Below are 19,923 nucleotides of genomic sequence, written 5' to 3'. Positions count from 1 at the left end.
CTTCCAGGACCTCACGGCTGCATTTCCCCATGTCGTTGGTGCCAACGTGCACCACGACCACTGACTCCTTCCCAGCACTGTCTACCAAACTATCTAAACGACGGGCGATATCCGCAACCTTCGCACCAGGCAGGCAAAACACCTTGCGGTCTACACGCCCATCACACACCCCACTGTCTATGTTCCTAATGATCGAATCACCCACTACAAGGATTCCTCCAGCCCCTGGAGATATATCCTCGGCACGAGAGGATAGCTGCTCATCCCCCAAGGAATGGGTCCCTTCTAAGGGATCGTTTCCCTCTTCCTCAGCTGGATGCTCTCCTTCCCCGAGACCATCGTTCTCCATGATAGCAGGAGAGCTATCATCGTTGGAGTGGGACACAGCTATAACGTCCCTGAAGGCCTCCTCCACACACATCTCTGCCTCTCTCAGCTTTTCCAGGTCCGCCACCTTGGCCTCAAGGAAATGAAGTCGTTCCCGGAGAGCCAGGAGCTCATTGCACCGAGAGCATACCCACGACTTCTGTCCAACAGGCAGATAGTCGTACATGCTGCAGGCGGTGCAAAACACTGGAAAGCCCCCACACCCCTGCTGGCTTCTTACCTGCATCATTTTGTTTAAGGTTTATTACATCAATGGGTTGGAGACTGCGGTTTAGTTGAGGTCAGGGAACAGACGGGCAGAGTGGGGGGCCCTGGCCTCCTCGCCCTGCTGCTGAACTCGCTCTGCTGCTTAACTTGCCTTGACGCTTTGTCAGCTGGGGCTCCCTCTAGCTCGTGGAGCAGGCTCCCTCGCTAGGGTGCTCTGACTTTATATGTGTGGCTGGTTCCTCCCAGCTACTGCTGCCAGCCAATGATGTGTTACTTGAGGCTGATGGCTATCAGCTGGGGCTTAACTCTTTAGTATTCTCTCAGGCTTCCTTCCTTCCTGAGCGAGGGGCGGGGCTGTTTAAGCTTTTGGCTGCTTTTAATCTAATCAAGGGGCTGCGCCTTCCAGGCAAGTCTTTTGTGTTTGTTGTTTTCCCACCTAGAACAGCCTGACCTTTCTTTAACCTAGGGAAACAGCTTGTGGTTGTGTTTCAGGAAGGCTGAAGCTGCCCTTTTTAGCAAGGACTGAGCTGACTCTCTCCCTGTATGTGTCGGTGGAGTTTCCTTTTCCCCCTTCTCTCCGACTGGAATTTAGCCTTATTTACAGTGTCCCCTGAAGCTTTCCTGCTAGGGTGGTGTTGAAAACTAGCTTTCTATGGGCTTCCTTCTCCTAGGATCTGTCTCCTAAGATATAGGTTCTTTCAGGATTTGGCTCCTAGCTCAGGGTGACCTTGGGCTGCCCTTATTACTTATTGCTCTGAGCTGTTTTACTTCAATTTAATAATGGAATAAATGGGAGCTACTTACCCTCTTTTCGCTCTGCTGCTTAACTCGCCTTGATGCTTCGTCAGCTGGGGCTCCCTCCAGTTCGTGGAGCTAGCTCCCTCTAGCTCGTGGAGTCATCGTGGATGACACAGATGTGGTCCCAGTGAGAGGGTCTCCACTTCTGAAAGTTGGTCACAGGAACCTTGGAATCTTTGCCCACCCTTGGGTATTCTTGCCATGCTGAAGAGATGCCTGAAGAGCGGGGTGCTAAATTAAACTTAAATGAAGGTACCATTCATGGGATGAGTCTTGCCTGGCATCTCAGTGTCATCTGATTCAGTCCCATGGCTTCAGCATTGCTTCCAAGCCAACCTTTCCTGACAGGCATAAGCACTTTTTTGCGTATTTGAAATGATTAGTATATCTTATGCCATGGCTGTAGAGCACACAGTTACATGGTAAGGTGATAACTGAATATTTTTATAGTGGGACTATTGATCAATTAAAATTGTATTCAGTGCATATATAATGAAATAAAGTGAAAGAAACCTAGAGCCTGTGTTCTTCCAAAATCTCACATCAATTAAAGTGGATTTCTTTCTCAAAAGCATGAGTCACCTGTGTGCTTTTCTTTGTTAAAATTCCATGTGCTTTTCTTTGTTAAAATTTCATTAACAGACAAAATCAGCAGTTGCAGGTGATACGGATTATCATTGTTGTAAGAGCTGCAGGTTTAAATCTGTCAATGGCAGAAGTGTGTCCTCTCCCCCAGTGATGGATCTTTTAGGCAGCATACTAAATTAAGTGAGCCTTTGCCTGGACTTTGAAGAGGTGGAAACTTTTTTTTAGCTAGCTTCTTAACATGTACTGTACATTGTATATCTTATCATAGTTATAATGAACAAAGGATCATGTTTAAAATGCTTGCAGCATATGAGTACTTGGAATAGATAAAACCTCTGGGTCAATTAGTAGTATTGGTGGCAGGCTGCTCTGCGTCTTCCTCCCACCTTCTATTGTGCTTACAAATTTATCTGTTTTGAGCAGGTTGTGCCTGGAAAAGAGTTCCAAGAGGTTGGAATGTATCTGGGCAGAATTCTTTTTTTTCCCCCAAGAGGAAGCATTGTAATGTAAGAAGATTCTGTTTCTGAGATGCCAAATAGATTAAAGGAGACATTGCCTTTTTTTCCAAGTGTCCACCAAGAATTTCCTTGGGTCAGTTTGCACCAAGTGCTTTTGTGACTTTGGCAGAATTTAACCTCCATTCTCAGCTGTTTATGAATGTCCTGTACAGATGCAGCATTTCCTTTTCCTTTACTGTGTGTGTGAACTACCAGATCAGCAGGTACCTCAGGAATCTAATGAGTTGCTTTAAGGACGTCACCATTACTGCAGAGTACAAATTTCAACATCTTTCAATGTTCTTGTACCATTTAAAATTTTGCCCAGAAATATCAAATTAACAGCTGTCTTCTGCATTTTTTTAGTTTGCTACATCTTTTAATGGCTATAGATTTCTTGAGCTGTGGACTGTCCAAGTCTTTTCAGCCTGTCTGAGGACTCCACATTCTTCACAGCTCTGTACAAGTTCTTTTATTCTGAGAAGAGAGGGCAGTAGTTTATGGTGTAAAGGCTTACCAGTTGTTGGAGCTTTGTAAATAGCTTGCTAGGCTGCTGCAATCAGTTTTTGGGGAGAAAACTGCATCAGAAAGAGTTGTACTTACAGCATGGGGTGGAAGTAGATCATAAATGAAAATAAAGCTCTTTGTGTTTGTACACTTAGAAAAACGAACCCCCTCTTACATATTAGCTTTTAACCTAAAACGAATAAAGAAAAGAGCAGAGAATGGGGGCAAAAGAGAAAGGTTTCATGTTTGAAAAAATTCAAAGAATAGTGCGCTTCAATAACCTCTTCAACTACAATGGAATCGGATCACTTTTCCTTATACCCCCTTCTCAAAAAAAAGCAAGCTGAGGCATCCTTTTAAAGAGAAATGCCAAAAAGTATAATCTGAGGAAAAAATATCAAATCCTGTTGCCCCTACAAAGATTTAATCAAAATTTGTTTTGTTTCCTCTGATTTCTTTTTCACATTAATAAACCATTTTCTCAGTTTGATGCTTCACTCTACAGTACTGCTAAATTACCCCTCAATTACACATGCCTTGGTACAATAGCCTTTTGAAGTTTAGCCACACACAAACTACCCAATGGCATATGGGCCATGCATTGATTTCCTTTCAGTAGCCAACCTCCCACTGTAGCACTTGAAGGTTCAAGACTCTTTTTACTTAAAATGCAGATCTAGCCACATTCTCTGTTTGACGGCCAAAGCAGCATACATTTAAAATACTAAGAATAGAGCAAAACCATCCATGATTACATATAATAGAACACTTGCAGATCTACAGAGCAGCTAATAGATGTCAATTCATCCCGAGAACACACCTTAAAAAGCTAAATATTTACTTGTTATCCAAACATAAGAGCTGGAAGGAACTGTGTCAGCTGGTCCAGAGTATACATAAGCGAGCTGCTCTCAGAGCGAGTGAACAGGGAGAGCTAACAGGAGTTTGGCAGAGGAGGTGTAAGGAGGAAGAGAAAAAGACGAGGGATCTGAAGCCATGTGCTCTAACTATGTGCTCTGAAAGCCTCCATAGGAGCTTGATTGGAAGGGGCATGGCCAGATAGCTGCTGAGTGCAACTAGGCGCCACTGTGTGTGTGTGGAGTTTCATTCTGTTTCCTGACACTAATTGAGCAGATGGAGCTGTGTCAGCTGGTCCAGAGGATATACAAGCGAACCAACTCTCAGAGAGCGAGCAAACAGGGAGAGCTAATAGGGGTTCAGTGGAGGAGGTCCCTAACTATTTTTTCTTGTATGGCAATTAAAAAGAACAGAATGTGACATAATCATCCTTCCCATGGACATAATCCTTGATAGAAAAGACCAGGCCTTTGAAAGCATGCAAGACCATTAGATACTCTGCTGTTCATAGTGGTGGTGTGAAATGTTCCTTTTTCTTTAGCTGCTGGAACAGAAAAGGAAACCAGATCTCTGCTGCAGGAAGGCAGAATATGGTAGTTCAGCAAGCTCCAGTTATGATGTTGTTGACATATTGTCTGGCTTTTACATGAACGTCACCATGCAAAGTCCAAGTATGGCTTTGCCCCTTACCATTAGACACAGTCTGTCTTTTGTAGATAAAGAACAGGAGGATTTTTTAGAAAGAAGTTGGGTGCAGGGAGTCATGGCAACCAAAGTGCCTAGAGAAGCACTTTTATAAAGAATAGCTTCTTCAAGAGGATGTGAGTTTGGAAGGGATCTTGTTCTTAAGCTAAAACCAGCTCATTCCTGCTCTCTGCCCTTTAAATAGTTTCACTTTTGTCAGCACTTTCTTGGCTCAAGCCATTGGGGATCTTCTTACACTAAGGGACAACTGCTGCATTCCAAGGGGGGGAAATGGATTCCTTCTGGCACGCCTTCCACTTTCCGTAAAGTGCTACAAATAACTAGGGAGTCAAAGTCAGTGGGAAGGAGACAGATCCTTTCACTGTTCATTGTCTGTCAGCCTTAGTCATACCCAAAGCAGTCAGAAGAGGCCACTCAAAGCCATTGCAAATTGTGGGAAAACATGGAGCTATTCTTGGTGTAGAGTGGAGAAAATGTTAAGCTGATAAAGAACCTTAAGTTATTTCTGTTAGAACTTTAGTGTGTGTGTGTGTGTGTGTGTGTATGTGTGTTAAAATGCCACAAATCTGTAAGAAGTTGGTCTCCTACATCATAAATACTCCTGTCGTAAATACTAACAGACTCAGGTGCTGAATTATTAGATATGCTGCCAAAATGAGGCTAAGAAAGGAGAGAAAGAACTGGGATGCTCTGGGGAACTCCAAGGTTTACAGAAGTAGAAAAAAATATATCAGCAGCAGCACCACAAAACAGAAGGTTGCGTGTCTGTTAGGGAGAGATGCAATGGAATATCTTGAAAGAAGGCATGGGCTGGCACCCTGAATAGGAGTATTTCTCACTGCAACATTTTGTTGCAGGTTCAACTGATCTTACCTGTTTTGTATTAGTTTTGGTTTCCAGACTGACTGTGTGGTATATAATGGAATTCTCAGCAGTAGGAGGCTAGGTTTCTGAGATAACTGCTCCCTAATGTTTAGAATATTTGTTTTTATTTGTTGACCCTTCTATTCATGTACTTGTATGAGCAACACAGCCGGGAGGATAAATCCAATTTGGGGTCCACGCAGTTAGTGTAAATATGTGTAGAATCAATAGATAACACTCAAAAGATGCTAACAGCTCTTTTGTTTGCATGCATAATTGCATGGCACTATATTGTGTTATGTTTTCTAATGTTTATTTTCATTTTACATATCATGGAATTAGTTGTATGACTTTGACATGACACGGGCCAATTCCAGGACCATTTCATGATGTTCTTTTACTGTTATGATCCCTACATTCTTTTTCTTTACCTTATAGGAGTTGCTGCATTTTTAATTAAAAAAACCCTCAAAACCATCAATAAACTAGGAGTAATTATTTATGAATAATAACATTGATTTTTGTAAAAAATGAATTGCTGTTATCTAATGAAAGGTTTCTTGTTGATCCCACGGCTTTATTTTTCTTTTACTCCTCTTCCTGCATCGTCATTACCCTCCCACAGCATTAAAAGGAAAACAATGAAAGGATCACAGTTAATAAAATCCTTTCCCTGAGAGTTGTGTTTGATTTCCTCCTTGATTTACTCCCCAATCAATTTTTGGTTAAGGTAAGCTAGAGCAGTTGAAAACATGTGCTGGGAATGAGAATGCTGCTGTGTCCTTGTATGGTTTTATTATCTGTTGCCTGTCTGCTTTATATTTATTGAGCTAAATTATGTATTGATCTTAGTTGTGTAATTTAATAATTTTGTTTTACTGTGATCCTTTCATTGTATGTCATTTTGGGAGAATCTATGATCCTGAAAAGCAGTATAGAAATCATTTAAATAAAAATATATAAAACAAATAAAATTCACAAGGAGATTATAAATTGGCATTGTGCAAGGGGGGAAAAGGATGATGATGTTGGGTTTGAACACGATGGAAAGTAACTATGATGCCCTGCCCTATTTTTGTTTTCCTTTTAATGCTTTGGGAGGGTAATGATGATGCAGGAAGAGGAGTAAAAGAAAAATAAAACTGTGGGATTGACAAGAAATAGATACAGAAATCCGATTCGTTATTTTGATTGCTGAGGAAAGGAAGGACTTTTGAGTCTGATGCAAATACTTTCTCATTAGAATAGGCTAAAGACAAACCGTGTAACATTTGATGAAAATTAAAAAATAGTCTGGGCCAATGATGAGTTCCTAAGTATATAGCTTAGAACAGTGGTTCCCAACCTTTATGAGCACAGGACCCCTTTTATAAGCTGAATTTGTTTTGTGGCCCCCTCCCCCCAGGGAGGCAGGCTGGCTGCCCGGAAGGAAGGGGGAAAGCAGCCTTTCTTTGCAGGCTTGCTTCTTTTTGCTTCACAAAAAGCCCTCTCCTCTCATTCTAAGTAAGGGCGTTGCCAGTAGCGGCAGCGCAAGGAGATGGGAATCAGTGATAGTAATCCCCTCTTCTTCCTGGTAGCCCCACCCTCAGCCTCCTTTGGCATCTGCCATGTATTTTATAGGCAGATGCCTGCCCTTAGTGCGCCTGAAAGACACTCTGGCACTTCAGCAAAAGGCCTCCCCTCTCGCTTGGAGCAAGGGGGAGGTGTCATCTGCAGAGACAGTGGGGAGCTGACAGTGTAGAGAGAGTGAAGACTTTTTAAAAATAATAATAAATAATTCATTTCTTTACTGTTCATGGCCCCCTCTGGATTATTTCACGGCCCTCCTGGGGGTCCCGGCCCCCAGGTTGGGAACCACTGGCTTAGAAGAGAGGTTATGGCTCTTGCCATTGTCAAAAGTAAGAGGATCACAAAGATTTGGAAGAAAATACCAATTTGCCTAGAATTAAGGAGTCTGATTAAAAATATTTAAATACTTGAACTATTAAAAAAAATAAAGTTAAATTGGACTCAAATTAATATTAAGATGCCCTTTTAGCTATTTGTGTTGGAAATACATGTGGAACAAGCTCATAGGACAGATATAACACATGAGTTTCCAGTAAATAATTTTTTTAAAACTCATTTTGCTTTGCAGTTGCAATGCATGCTGTCCTCTTATCACAAATGGGTTTGAAAAATGTGGTGGTCATGTTGAACCATACTTCCAGTTTTGAAAGAAACTGTTAAGAGTTTTCAGCTTTGGGAAACCTTTTATAAGGGCTATTCAGAGGAAAAGTACATGTGTACTGGTGATAGAAGATTGCAAACGTGTTTAAAAAATTCAGGAAATTTAAATAGCCATTTATGAGTTCTATAGGGGCACAAATTCAAATATATTTAGGCGTGTGTGATCCACTGGCTCTCAGCTGTAAGGTGGGGTGTGTGTGTGTAGAAAACATTTCATGTCATGATCATTTCTTTTGTTCCTTATACTCTTTCCAGTTCTGTTCCTTTGTTTGATGATGATTCTGTGAAAACTACATAGTACAGCTGCAGCACTAGGGGATTGAAGAAGACATGCCCTGGGAGTGAGTATCTGAGCATCTGAGTGCTTGTTGCTTGCTCCTTTGGGGTGCTGTCTCTCAAGACAGCTGAAGTCCCTGGTTAGTGCTGCAAGGACTGGGACCCCCTGCCTGACCCTGGCTCCAGAGAGAGGCTGCAGTTAATCTTACAGTCTCTTGCATCAGCTGCTGGCTGGGTCAGGAGGCATAAAAGCCCAGCTGCCCTTGGGTGGTGGGTCTGCTGCTGCCGGGTTTGCCACCAAAGGGGTGACACCAAAGGGAGTTGCCCCTTGGGGAGTCCCGAGGGCGAGGGCACTACCCCCCTTCTATTACCTTCCTTTTCTGTTTGTTTTAATTTTCTGTTAAACCAATCTAGAGGAGATTGGTGGTGGGGAGGGAGTGTGGTGCATCTGTAGTTCCTGCACAGGGTGAGAGCCTGTGCAGTGAACTGAATGGTGGGAGAAAGTCATCAGATGCCTTCAGAGTGAGCGTCTGTAACTGGCAGAAGGCTGGCCCTCCCTGGGTATGAGACAGGAGGGGGAGTAGATGGACCCTGTGTGAAAAAGTTTGAATGGGTATGACTGTTCCCAATTCTCACAGAGGCCTTCTGGGATAATTGAGTCTGGCAGGCTTTGTTGGTGGGCTTGTGTTGGGTCCATATCAGGTGTTTAGGAGGAGTCTTAGTATGGAGGAACATGGGTGATGCCACCCCAATTTCAGTGATCATGGGTAGAGGGAAATATAGCCATGGGGATGTGGTGAATTACCGTAGGAGATGAGGGCAAGGCTATCTGCGCCTTGTTCCTTGCTGCCGCTCCTCTCATGGATGGGTTCCGCGTTGCTCATCTGCTGTGCCCACTGGCCTGTGTGTGTTGTTGTTTAATCGGTACACAATAAGACCACTCTCATCCATGATTTGATTGTGGATAAAGGTGCCGATTTGGTGTGCATTACTGAGACCTGGGTGGGTGAGCTGGGAGGAGTTGATCTGACCCAGCTTTGCCCACCTGGATACTCAGTGAAACACCAGGACAGGCTACAGGGACGGGGGGGAGCAGTTGCTGTTGTCTACAGAACTTCCATCTCTGTCACCAGGAAACCACTCTGTCTTGGAGCTGGCTGTGAGGGCCAGCACCTGTTGTCAGGCCGAGGAGACAGTAAACTAGGGCTGCTTGTGGTGTACCGTCCACCCTGCTGCCTGGCAGCTTCTCTGACCGAACTGGCGGAGGCTATCTCGGCTGTGGTGATGGAGGAGCCCAGAACGATAGTGCTGGGTGACTTCAATGTCCATGCAGAGGCTGCCCCTAGTGTTCCGGCTCGGGACTTCATGGCCTCCATGACGACCATGGGGTTGTCTCAAGTTGTCACTGGCCCAACGCATAGGGCAGGACACACCCTTGACTTGGTTTTTGCTCCAGATTAAGGGGTGGTCTGGAGATACGGGGGTGGATGTCACCCCATTGTCATGGTCAGATCACTTCCTGGTGAAGTTCAGACTTATCGCTCTGATCCTTCCCTGCAGGGGTGGTGGACAGATTATGATGGTCTGCCCCCAGAGCCTAATGGAATCCACTGGATTCCTCAATGCCCTGGGGGAGTTCCCAGTAGATAGAGCAGGTGACCCTGTTGAAGCCCTTGTCACACTGTGGAACAGCAAGGTGCATCAGGCTCTTGACATGGTTGCCCTCAAACGCCCTCTCCAGCATTGTGGAGCCCGGTCTGCACCTTGGTACGCCAGTGAGCTAAGGGCAATGAAACAGGCTGGATGACGGCTAGAGCGCAAGTGGCGAAAGACGTGCTGTGAGGCTGATCGGGCATGAGTAAAACATCATAACCGTGCCTATTGTGTTGCAGTGAGGGTGGTAAAGAAGGCCCACTTCTCTGCCTCCATTGTATCCCCAAGTAGCCGTCCGGTGGAGCTTTTCCATATTGTCTGGAGTCTGTTGACATCAACTCCAGGAAATGGAGTTTTTAGACCCTTCGGAGGCCCACTGTGAATTGTTTGCTAGGCACTTTGAGGGTAAAGTTGCTCGCCTCCATAGCAGTCTTGATGCCCCCTCAACATCTACTGTAGTCCCTAATGAGGTGTCCAGTGCAAAGTCTGCTGCAACTTCTTGGGAACGGTTTCAGTTGATGCAGCCTGATGATGTGGACAAGGAGCTTGCGATGATGCAGCCAGCAACATGTCCTCTTGACCCTTGCCCTTCTTGGCTTATTAAAGCTTGCCGAGGGGGTTTGACCAAGTGGATCCAGAGTGTGGTCAATGCATCATTGCGGGAGGGAGTGGTTCCGGGTGCCTTGAAAGAGGTGGTGATCCAACCACTCCTGAAAAAGCCCACCCTGGACCCATTGGTTTATGACAACTACCGACCGGTTGCAAATACCCCCTTTTTAGGGAAGGTGATTGAGAAGGTTGTGGCGCAGCAATTGCAAGTACTCTTGGATGAAACAGATTCTCTTGACCCATCCCAGTCTGGGTTTAGGCCTGGTTATGGGTCTGAATCGGCCTTGGTCGCCCTGATGGATGACCTTTATCGGGAGAAGGACTGGGGGAATGCGACCCTGTTATTCTTACTTGATCTCTCAGTGGCTTTTGATACCATTGACCATGGTATCCTTCTGGGCCGACTTGGTGAGATGGGTATTGGAGGCACTGTTTTACAGTGGTTCTGATCCTATCTCCAAGGTCGCTCTCAGAGAATAGCATTGGGTCACTGTCTTTCGGCCTCCTGGCAGTTGTGTTGTGGGGTGCCTCAGGGTACCATCTTGTCCCCCATGCTGTTTAACATCTATATGAAGCCCTTGGGAGCAGTCATCAGGAGATTTTGGGCGAGGTGTCAGCAGTATGCTGAAGATACCCAGCTCTGTTTCTCCGTAACATCTGAATCGGGTGCAAGCCCTGGACCGGTGCTTGGACTCAGTGGTGGGCTGGATGAGGACCAATAAACTGAGTCTGAATCCTAGCAAGACGGAGGCGCTGTGGGTTGGTGGTTCCTGAGTTCAGATAATTGGTTAGTTGCCTGCTTTGGATGGGGTTGTACTCCCTCTGAAAGAGCAGGTCCATAGTCTGGGGGTGCTTCTGGATCCATCTTTGTTGCTAGAGGCGCAGATGACCTCTGTTGCTAGGAGTGTCTTCTACCAGCTTTGGCTGATAAGACAGCTGTGGCTGTTTCTGGACTGGGCTAGCCTGACCACTGTTGTCCACACACTGGTAACCTCTAGGCTGGATTATTGTAATGCGCTCTATGTGGGGCTGCCCTTGAGGTTGGTCTGGAAGCTGCAGCTAGTGCAAAATGCAGCGGCGAGACTGCTCACTGGGGCAGGGTATCACCAACATGTCACCCCGCTGCTGAAAGAACTGCACTGGCTGCCCATTTGCTACCGGGCCAAGTTCAAGGTTCTAGTTTTGGTGTACAAAGCCCTATACAGCTCAGGACCAGGATACCTGAAAGACCATCGTATCCCTTATATACCCAGCCGATCACTGTGCTCTGCAGGTGAGGGCCTCCTGCAGATACCATCTTATCAGGAGGTTCGTTCTGTACAATATAGGAAACAGACCTTTAGTGTGGCAGCACCTACCCTGTGGAATTCCCTCCCCTTAAATATTAGGCAGGCACCATCTCTGCTATCTTTTTGGCGCCTTTTGAACTTTCCTCTTCCAACAAGCCTTTTAAGTTGAGACCTATCCCAGGCTGCGTCTGTGTTAGAATTGCTTTTAATATGTCTTTTAATATCGTTAACCTTTTTTTAAAAAAAGATGTTTTAAAAGGTTTTTAAAAAATGTTTTTAATGTTATTTTGTTTTAATGTATTTTAACGTCTTTTTATTATGTTTTAAAGTGTGTTTAGTATTTCTGTTTGCCGCCCTTGGCGCCTCCTGGAAGGAAGGGCGGGATATAAATAATATAATAAATAAATAATAGTACTCCAGGACTAACAGCAAGAGTGATGTATGCAGGGCTTTTAAAATATTTCTTGTGTTTTTTATACTATTCCTGGCAACCCTTGATGTAACTATTTGCCACCCTGAGCTTCTACTGGGTGGAAGGGCGGGATATATTTATTATTATAAACAAACAAACAAACAATTTTGTGTATGTATGTATGTCTTTGAGCTAATACTTTCAGGATAATAACAATTATTAAAATATATCTTTCTGTATTATACAGTAAGTTTTAAGTGTGATGGCAATTATTTCTTCCTATATATGCCTTTCTCACTTTACATTTCTCATTATTGTATTTATGAAATTATCAAGACCTTATTGGGGTGATACAGGACTCAAAGCAGCTTAGAAATAATTGAAATATAAAGCAATATAATATTCCATTAAACAATCCATCATTATTTGAAGCTGAAAAGTTTTTCTTGCCCTTTTTGACAGTATAAACATTGCTTTATAAAGTATAATGTGTCAAAATGAGATGGTCTAGTGAAAGAGTTCCGTAACTTTTTAGAGTCACCATGGAGAAAGTTCTGGACCATGTATTCAACCAGCCCGACCTCCCTAAGAGAGGAGACAGCATAGCTCCCAAATTCAGCAAACAGCTGGGTGTAAAAGAGAATATTGAATGTCATTTCCCAGAAAGAAAAATGAATTAAAAGAAGATGGGGAGGCAGCTGCTAACCAATACTAAAAGGGGAATATATGTGAGATGGAACTGCTGGGACACAGATCTAGCTTTATTCAATAGCACTAAAATGAATGTTGATTATTGGTTTATTGGCAGTCAAATTAGCTTCCACACAAACAGGTTTGCACACAGAAGTATAAAGGTAAAGGTGTCCCCGCACTTGTAGTGCGAGTCATTTCCAACTCTTAGGGTGACGTCTTGCGACGTTTACTAGGCAGACCGTATATATGGGGTGGGATTGCCAGTTCCGTCCCCGGCCTTCCTTTACCCCCCAGCATATGCCAGGTACTCATTTTACCGACCACAGATGGATGGATGGAAGGCTGAGTGGACCTCAACCCCTTTTACCGGAGATTCGACTTCCTCCTTTCATTGGAATCGAACTCCGGCCATGAGCAGAGCTTCGGCTGCGTTACCGCCGCTTACCACTCTGCGCCACGGAGGATCTTATTACAGAGAAGTATACTTCATGTCTAATAAATTAAACAAAAAAGAAGCGAGCTCACAGTGGGCAGATTATTTTGCAAATTGTATGTTTTCATGTTTCAGCTGCTATTTGCATTGCTGTGTTTTCATCAAGGTTGTATGTAGGTCAGGGAATGCCCACAGAAAAACTCCCATCACATTTTCAGATCAAGTCTAAGCACACCACCCTAAATTGTGGGTGAAGAGTTGCCGGGGTGGGGTGGGTGAAATACTTGTTTGGGTAGGTCTTCCAATTAGCAGCAGTGGATGTTAACTGGAAGATGTTAACGAGGATAAAGAGATGTTGATGCTTGTTCAGGAGAAAAGTTGACCAACTGGACAAAAGAATGAAGGCTAACTGAGTCTCTCTAGTAAAAACTTTGCAACTTGCCAAAGTAAAGAGAGAGCCCAAACACAAGGATGTTGTCTGAAAGTTGCAAGGGCTGGAAGTATATCCTTTCCTGTCCATGGAAACGAACTTACCAACAGCCCCCCCTTTCTTAGCATTGATGGAATCTACACAACAGCATAGCCACCCTGTATGTCAGCAGCTTATTTCCTCAGCCTTGCAGCAAGCAGACTGTGTAAACAATGTCTTAGGTTTCTGCAAAGATTATAAGGTGTGTTGGCCACTTGAGGAAGAGGAGAGTATGAAGTGCAGATCTGAAAAGCAAATACTCCTAATCGGGACCAAATTTGATTATGGGAATATTCAAGGTGCCAGAGGACGTTGAATAGCTGTGATACTTGAAGCAATTATATCAAACCCCCTTTTTTCTTTAAAGGAGCAATAGTATGGGAGCCAGCATAAGAAGTGAGAGCAAGTCTTCTATGCAACCACATAATAACTATGCCCTTTTTATTTCTGTTATTTAGCAGCCTTTTATAATACCAAGAGAGGCGTATGGAGTTATTTCATCCCTATTTTCATAGGTCAACCCTGAGTACAGATTTGGCTTTGTCGATGTGATTTCAACCCAGTGAGAAAAACAGAAGTTCAAAGACTTTTATTACAGGCCTTTAATATACGTCACCCTGCCTGGAAAAAAAACTTGAGCAAAAGCAGTTGTAGCAACTGATTGTAGCAAACAGATTTTGGTATCCTGTGAGTAGGGGTGGAATGATCTGTCAATTTTGGTTCTCTCAGTTTCTAATTTTTCTAATCTTTAATTCAGTTCTCCACATTTCTGCAGCAATTTGTGGGTTTTTAAAAAAAATCCTCATGAAAATTCTTCAGCCTTTTAGAGCAAATTTCTCCTAATTACATTTTTGTATGCAGTTTTGACTAATATTCACATTTTTTATCCTAATATAATGCATTTTGTATGCTATTTTCATGAATGTATTCATTTTGTGCACACTTTCCCCTAATACAGGCACTTTTGTAAACATGGCTTTGTTGGAGAACTGCATCACAAAATTTGGACGAGTGAAAATTTCAAAGGATGGCTGTGTTTCAGTTCTCATATTGTTTCGGAAAGTGCGAATAGGATAAATTTGGCTTTAAATGCAAACTGAATTGGATTTCTCCCCCATCCCTACCTGTGAGTAATAGATGGAGCATGCCAGTAAGTATAGCAGTAACTGAGTTTCTAGATCTAATACAATTTTCATATAGTCATCACTTAATTGCACTACGATACCCAGTAATTAACTTGTCCAAGAACTGGTCAAGACATCAAGGCTGAAGTCATCGGCATTTTAATGGAACTTCTTTAGGACACCATTCTCATGGATCCAAATGATAAAGAGATATTTGGAGTACTTCAAATATAGCAAGAAAACTATATGGATTTGTGTCAGTTATGTACATCACCCTTATTCTAACCCAAGTGAGTTTCCAAGCAGAGCAACTGATCCAGAAATACAGGCTGTCCCCAAATCTGCAGTATTGTGGATGAGAATAAATTTAGAAAGCTTTGTGGTGACATAGACCATGGCCTCAAGGACAAAATTCTAATGGATTGGAATATATCTTTGTCTGGGATGGGTTTTTTTACATGCAGTGCTTCCAATGTTGGTGATGTTTAGTGGTTATCAATATTGGTGATGGTGTCTTCATTGGTTTGATGGATGAGAGGTACTGTTTATACTGTATTTTGAAGGCATCTGACTGAATCCAGACTACAGTAATACCTCAGTTAACGAATCATCCAGGAACAAAGCTCCTTTTAATGAAGGCTTTTTTAACCTGACCAGCTTTGCTTTGCTATGGATAAACTTTCAAGCCTGTGCCTTTGTTTTAAGGTGAAACTGACAAGCCTTTGTCTCGTCTTTGCTATTAATAAACTGATAAGCCTGTGCCTTTGCTTTGCTAGGGTGAAACTGACAATCCTGTGTGTTCAGAGTAGGGGGAAGGAGGGGATGGGTGCAGGGTAGGCACCCTTTAAAGCCCCTGTTGAAGCTGCCCCCACCATCTATGAGTGGGTGTAGGAGCCTATCCCTATCCTTTCCATGTTATTCCTCCCTCTGGTACCAAAGTTTCTGTTAAAGAAGTAATGTCCAGGAACGCATCTACTTTGTTAACTGAGATATTACTGTATTTGGGTTGAATACAGGAATGCCAAGTGGAATGTCTCATTTCCCTCCTGGACCACCACCTAACTTAAGCTAAACTATGGCTTGTTAAATCTACTTATCCAGTAGGAAACAATGGCGATAATTGGCCAAGTGTATGTCATGTTGTGCCCATTTCTGAGACGGAGACCATTGAGCTTTAAAAGCTCAATATTTCTAGGCATGTCGGTAATTTTGGCAGTGACTACTGAACTCCATGCATTCCTGGAGGGAACCATTAGTCCTTGATTTCAACTGGGTTTTGAGATTAAAATTACTTTGGTGATCCTACTGCATATGTACATTGGGATAGCCAGAGGAAATGTGTTCTTATTCATTCCGTCAGGCCACATAGCTTTTGATACCATTGACCATTACATACATCTGAAATACCTAACTACGTGTAGAGTTTGAGACATTGTTTTCATGGCTCCTTTCCTATTGAACAATGCAATCTCAGAAAATGTTAGGAGATTATTGTATATCGCGCATTCCCTTGCAGTTGTATTCTGGCATCTACATAAAATGTATGTGAAGGCTTTAGAAGAGATCATATGCTCTTGACATCCATATATCTTTTTCATGGTCATCTGATCCAGGGGCATTAGATGATGGTTTTGAACTGATTCCTGGAGAGAGTTATAGAGTGGATGAAGATTAACAAGGTTGGATTTGAATAAGACAGAGGTGGTCTGGCAGCCTGTGCAAGCAGTGAAGGCTCTGCATGTGCCAGATGGAATCATTTTATACTTGAGGGACCAGATACACAGTGTGTGCTCCTGGACACGCTGGTGCATTTTATCTGGTATGATGGGTAGTGTATTGCCCTTACTGTAACAGTGTTCCAAGTGCAGTATTTTATTTTTCATTATTGGAGTGAAAGCCAAACATTCATTTATGGAAGAGAAAGTAAAGAGATTCAGGGACACTACTACTAGGATGTAGCTAAACCTGTTCCCTGTCAAACCTAGCCACTGTAAATCAAACCTACTTCTGTCCGTATAGTCTTCCCTGTTACTCCTTATATCTTGGGCTCTGTTCCTTGGTCACACTAGCCTGTGACTGCGAACTGGTATTCATATTTGAATTGCTGGATGTGCCATTTCCTACAGGACCGGGAGCATGTACTCTTATCTATTGGCGGGAACTGGGCATAGAGAACATATATGACTGGAGAACTCTCAATTGCACTTACAGTGTTAACTTATGAGCACAATTAAAGTTGCTGGTGCCTCTCTGTTAACATTCTAAATGGCCTGGGACTCTTGTATCTCAGGGAACTCATTTAACCATATGAGTCCTTCACATGTTAAGAATTCCAGAGGAAGCTCTGGGCTCCTCCAGATAACCTGTTTGTTCAAGTAAATCAGCGTGAATGCTCAATAAAACTTATGTGAAGGTTATTGAGCATTTGTTCTGAGTTGTTTGAGGCAGTTATACAACAATGAGCATTCATTCTGATTTGCTTACAGGGTGTTTATGCAGCTCCCTGTTAATGATTTGGTCATCCTACAATTTCAGTGCGCTTCCCTGTCACTTTCCTAATCACAAAGTTGGGGGGGGGTTAAGTAAATTTGTTGCAGTGGAGCAACAGAGGGTTTTAATCCAGTTTAAGTGCACAAACCTAAATTTCTGATGTGCTTGAATCCCTCCCACAAAACAGTGACAGCTGGGAGGCATCCTCTGTCCCAATTTCAATTTCCATTGGAAAAGTTCAGTCATTGAGAAGAATAGTTTCAGTTGTGAGACCAGGGTCGCTTCCAGACAACCAATTTAATGAGCCTTTGTTTTGATTTGTTTGCAGAGAGGTTAGATTGTTAGCATCAAGCAAATGTTATTCCATAATTTCCAGTGCATTTTCTGATCACTTTTCTTATTGAAAGGAGTCTGACTTTGGGGGGAAGTGGGTTTGTTGTGCAGGAGCTCCAAATCAGCTTTAATTGTGCAATCTGAATTTGTTGGTATGTGGTTGAATCCTACCTGAAAATAGTGATAGCCTAGAAGTGTTCCACATCTTTGGAATTTTCTGTCTAAGGAGCTTAATCTAGTTAAGGAGGCAAGCAATAGCTTTCTTTCTTTGGAAGGCTTTCTGTAACCAGGCTGTTCTTACGGTGTTATTGGTTCATTGATAGTGGTATGCTTTAAACTTTTTGGTATTCATTTTATTGGGCTGGATGAGATGTTACATGGTTTTAACGTTTTACATTGTTTAAAACAGCTTAAAATTGCTTTTAACATTTTGAATAATGTTTAACATACTGAACACTCCTGACTGGAAAAGTAGATGTTTTTAAAAGAAAAAAAAACTATGCAAGTAATTTAGAAGACTGGAAGACAGTCTTTCTGTGACTGTAGTTATATCTAAGACAAGAAGTGATTATTACCAATATATTGCAATCAATGCTTAAAGAAACAAACATCACTATCTCTGATTCTGGCTGAAATAATCATTTTTCTAGATCAGACCAGTCTCTTGTAAGGGGTTGTTATCTCATTAAAAGGGTAAAAATCCAGCCATGACATATTTATATTTGTTTAAATTAGGGTTATACATTTGTAATCAATTTAAGTGGTAAATTAACCAATAAAAGCATTTTGATTAGTGTGGTTGTATGTAGGTATTTCATTTGTGATCAGGTGTCACAGGCAGGTTGAAAACTTATTTAGAGACAGCCCTAGTACTCCTGGAGAGGGTGTGTCAGCAAATAATGTTCATTATCAAAGCAATCTTCATTTCAAACAGCTTGGCACAAGGACTGAGATTTGTATATTTCTGCATTGCCTGGAATAGAAAAGCCCTGATGGTAGCTTTAGCAATTACAGTAGTACCGAAGGAACTGTGCATTATTCAAGTGTTCTCCTTCTAGTGCTGTCTATTTCACATCTATTTTTAAAAATCTATTTTGAAGTCTTGAAAAATATTTATGTAAAATAGCATCAGTTGAGAAAAGCTGGCTCTCTGTTTCCTCCGCCTCCCTCCATGTTTAGCCTATGCCATCCCACGCCAGGGCATCATGACAGAAGCTCCTCTGGAATGAGATGGTGTAGTTCCATTTGTCTCCTTGAGAAGCCATTGCATTCCTGGTATGCAGCACAGAGTGCCAAAAAAAGGACCTTCTCCAATGGAATGACAATGCTCTAGCCCAAGAGTAAAGGCTTGAGACATTCCAAAGCAGAAGGACAGCACAGATGGGCATCTTTGCAGCCAGCCAATCCTGAGAGAGAAGGGCAGTAGAAAAACATGCTTTTATGGCAATTCCAAAATAGACTCCAAGAGAAGTGCCAGAACTCCGCGTTCTGTGCATATACTGCTTCAAGAACAGGACACAGCTCCTCAAAATGCTAATACAGAAAATGAAATTTGGAAAAAAATTTCTCAGTTTAATTAACCAGCTATATTCTGAGTCATTGGCAGTGATTTGTACAAATGCCATGGAATCTCCTCGCATAAAACTGCAGCGGGACAAAGCAAGGATGCCCTTTATCTCCATTGCTGTCCATCTTGTTATTGAAACCTTTGCTAAAGAAGTAACCCAGGGATAGAGGACATCCAGGCTCGAGGCTCAGAGTACAAAATAAATTATTTTTTCACTTAACAATTATTTGTCATCCCCACAGAGCAATTCATGCTACTCATGACACCCTTAAGTTCCAAGCTGCAGCCAGGGTAGAAATTAATTGTTCCAAATCAAGGATGTTCTGCTTTCACATCATTGAGCAAGACCAGGAACGCCTTGCAAAGCTCTCAGGCTTTCGCTTATGCCCAGGAGGGTTCCGATACCTGGGGATCATCATAACAAAGGATCCTGCTCAACTCTGATGCCGTAGCTATCGTAAAGTAACTAAGGCCATAATTGAAGACTTGAATAGATGGAAACACCTGAGACTATCATGGTTGGGTAGGATAGCCACTGTTGAAATGGCTATCCTACCTAAGCTTCTATTTCTCTTTCAGGTGCTCCCCATTGCAATTCCCAAGCAATGGTTTCAAAGATGGCAAAAAAAAAAAAATAGGGAAATTTATCACTAATGGTAAGTGCAGCAGGATAAGTTCCTATGCAGAAGCAAGGAGGGCCTCGGTTTCCCCAGTTTAAGGCATTACTATGACTCATTTCAACTCAAACAACTGTTCCATGTTATTCACAATATTAAAGACATAAAATGGACATCAATGGAGACAGAAAAATCTTCTCTGAAGATTCAGGCATTGCCCTTAACAATGTTGTGGTTGAAGCTAGAAAATCCATTTCTCTAAACAACTCTCCTAGTCTGGAAATGAAGGGAGAAGATTCTAGCTCCTCCATTTTCTCC

At 42.7% G+C, this 19,923-nt stretch overlaps 1 protein-coding gene across 17 annotated transcripts in view; it reads right to left on the bottom strand.

Annotated features, from left to right (window-relative positions):
- The window catches only part of ADPRM (ADP-ribose/CDP-alcohol diphosphatase, manganese dependent), a 151,383-nt gene that overhangs the window by 34,299 nt on the left and 97,161 nt on the right, over nt 1-19,923 (bottom strand). Inside the window, exon 8 of one of the 17 annotated variants that reach the window (XR_009761334.1) lies at nt 17,902-18,394. The exons of the other annotated variants lie outside the window; for them this stretch is intronic. The gene's annotated coding sequence lies outside the window, so the exon portion shown is untranslated. Of the gene's footprint in view, nt 1-17,901; nt 18,395-19,923 lie in introns of those variants that run through there. 17 annotated transcript variants of the gene reach the window in all.

This window comes from Rhineura floridana, chromosome 3 (genome assembly GCF_030035675.1).
Source record: "Rhineura floridana isolate rRhiFlo1 chromosome 3, rRhiFlo1.hap2, whole genome shotgun sequence".
Lineage (NCBI taxonomy): Eukaryota > Metazoa > Chordata > Lepidosauria > Squamata > Rhineuridae > Rhineura > Rhineura floridana.
The sequence above is the reverse complement of the archived record's forward strand: the minus strand, read 5'-3'. Positions and strand labels throughout refer to the sequence as shown.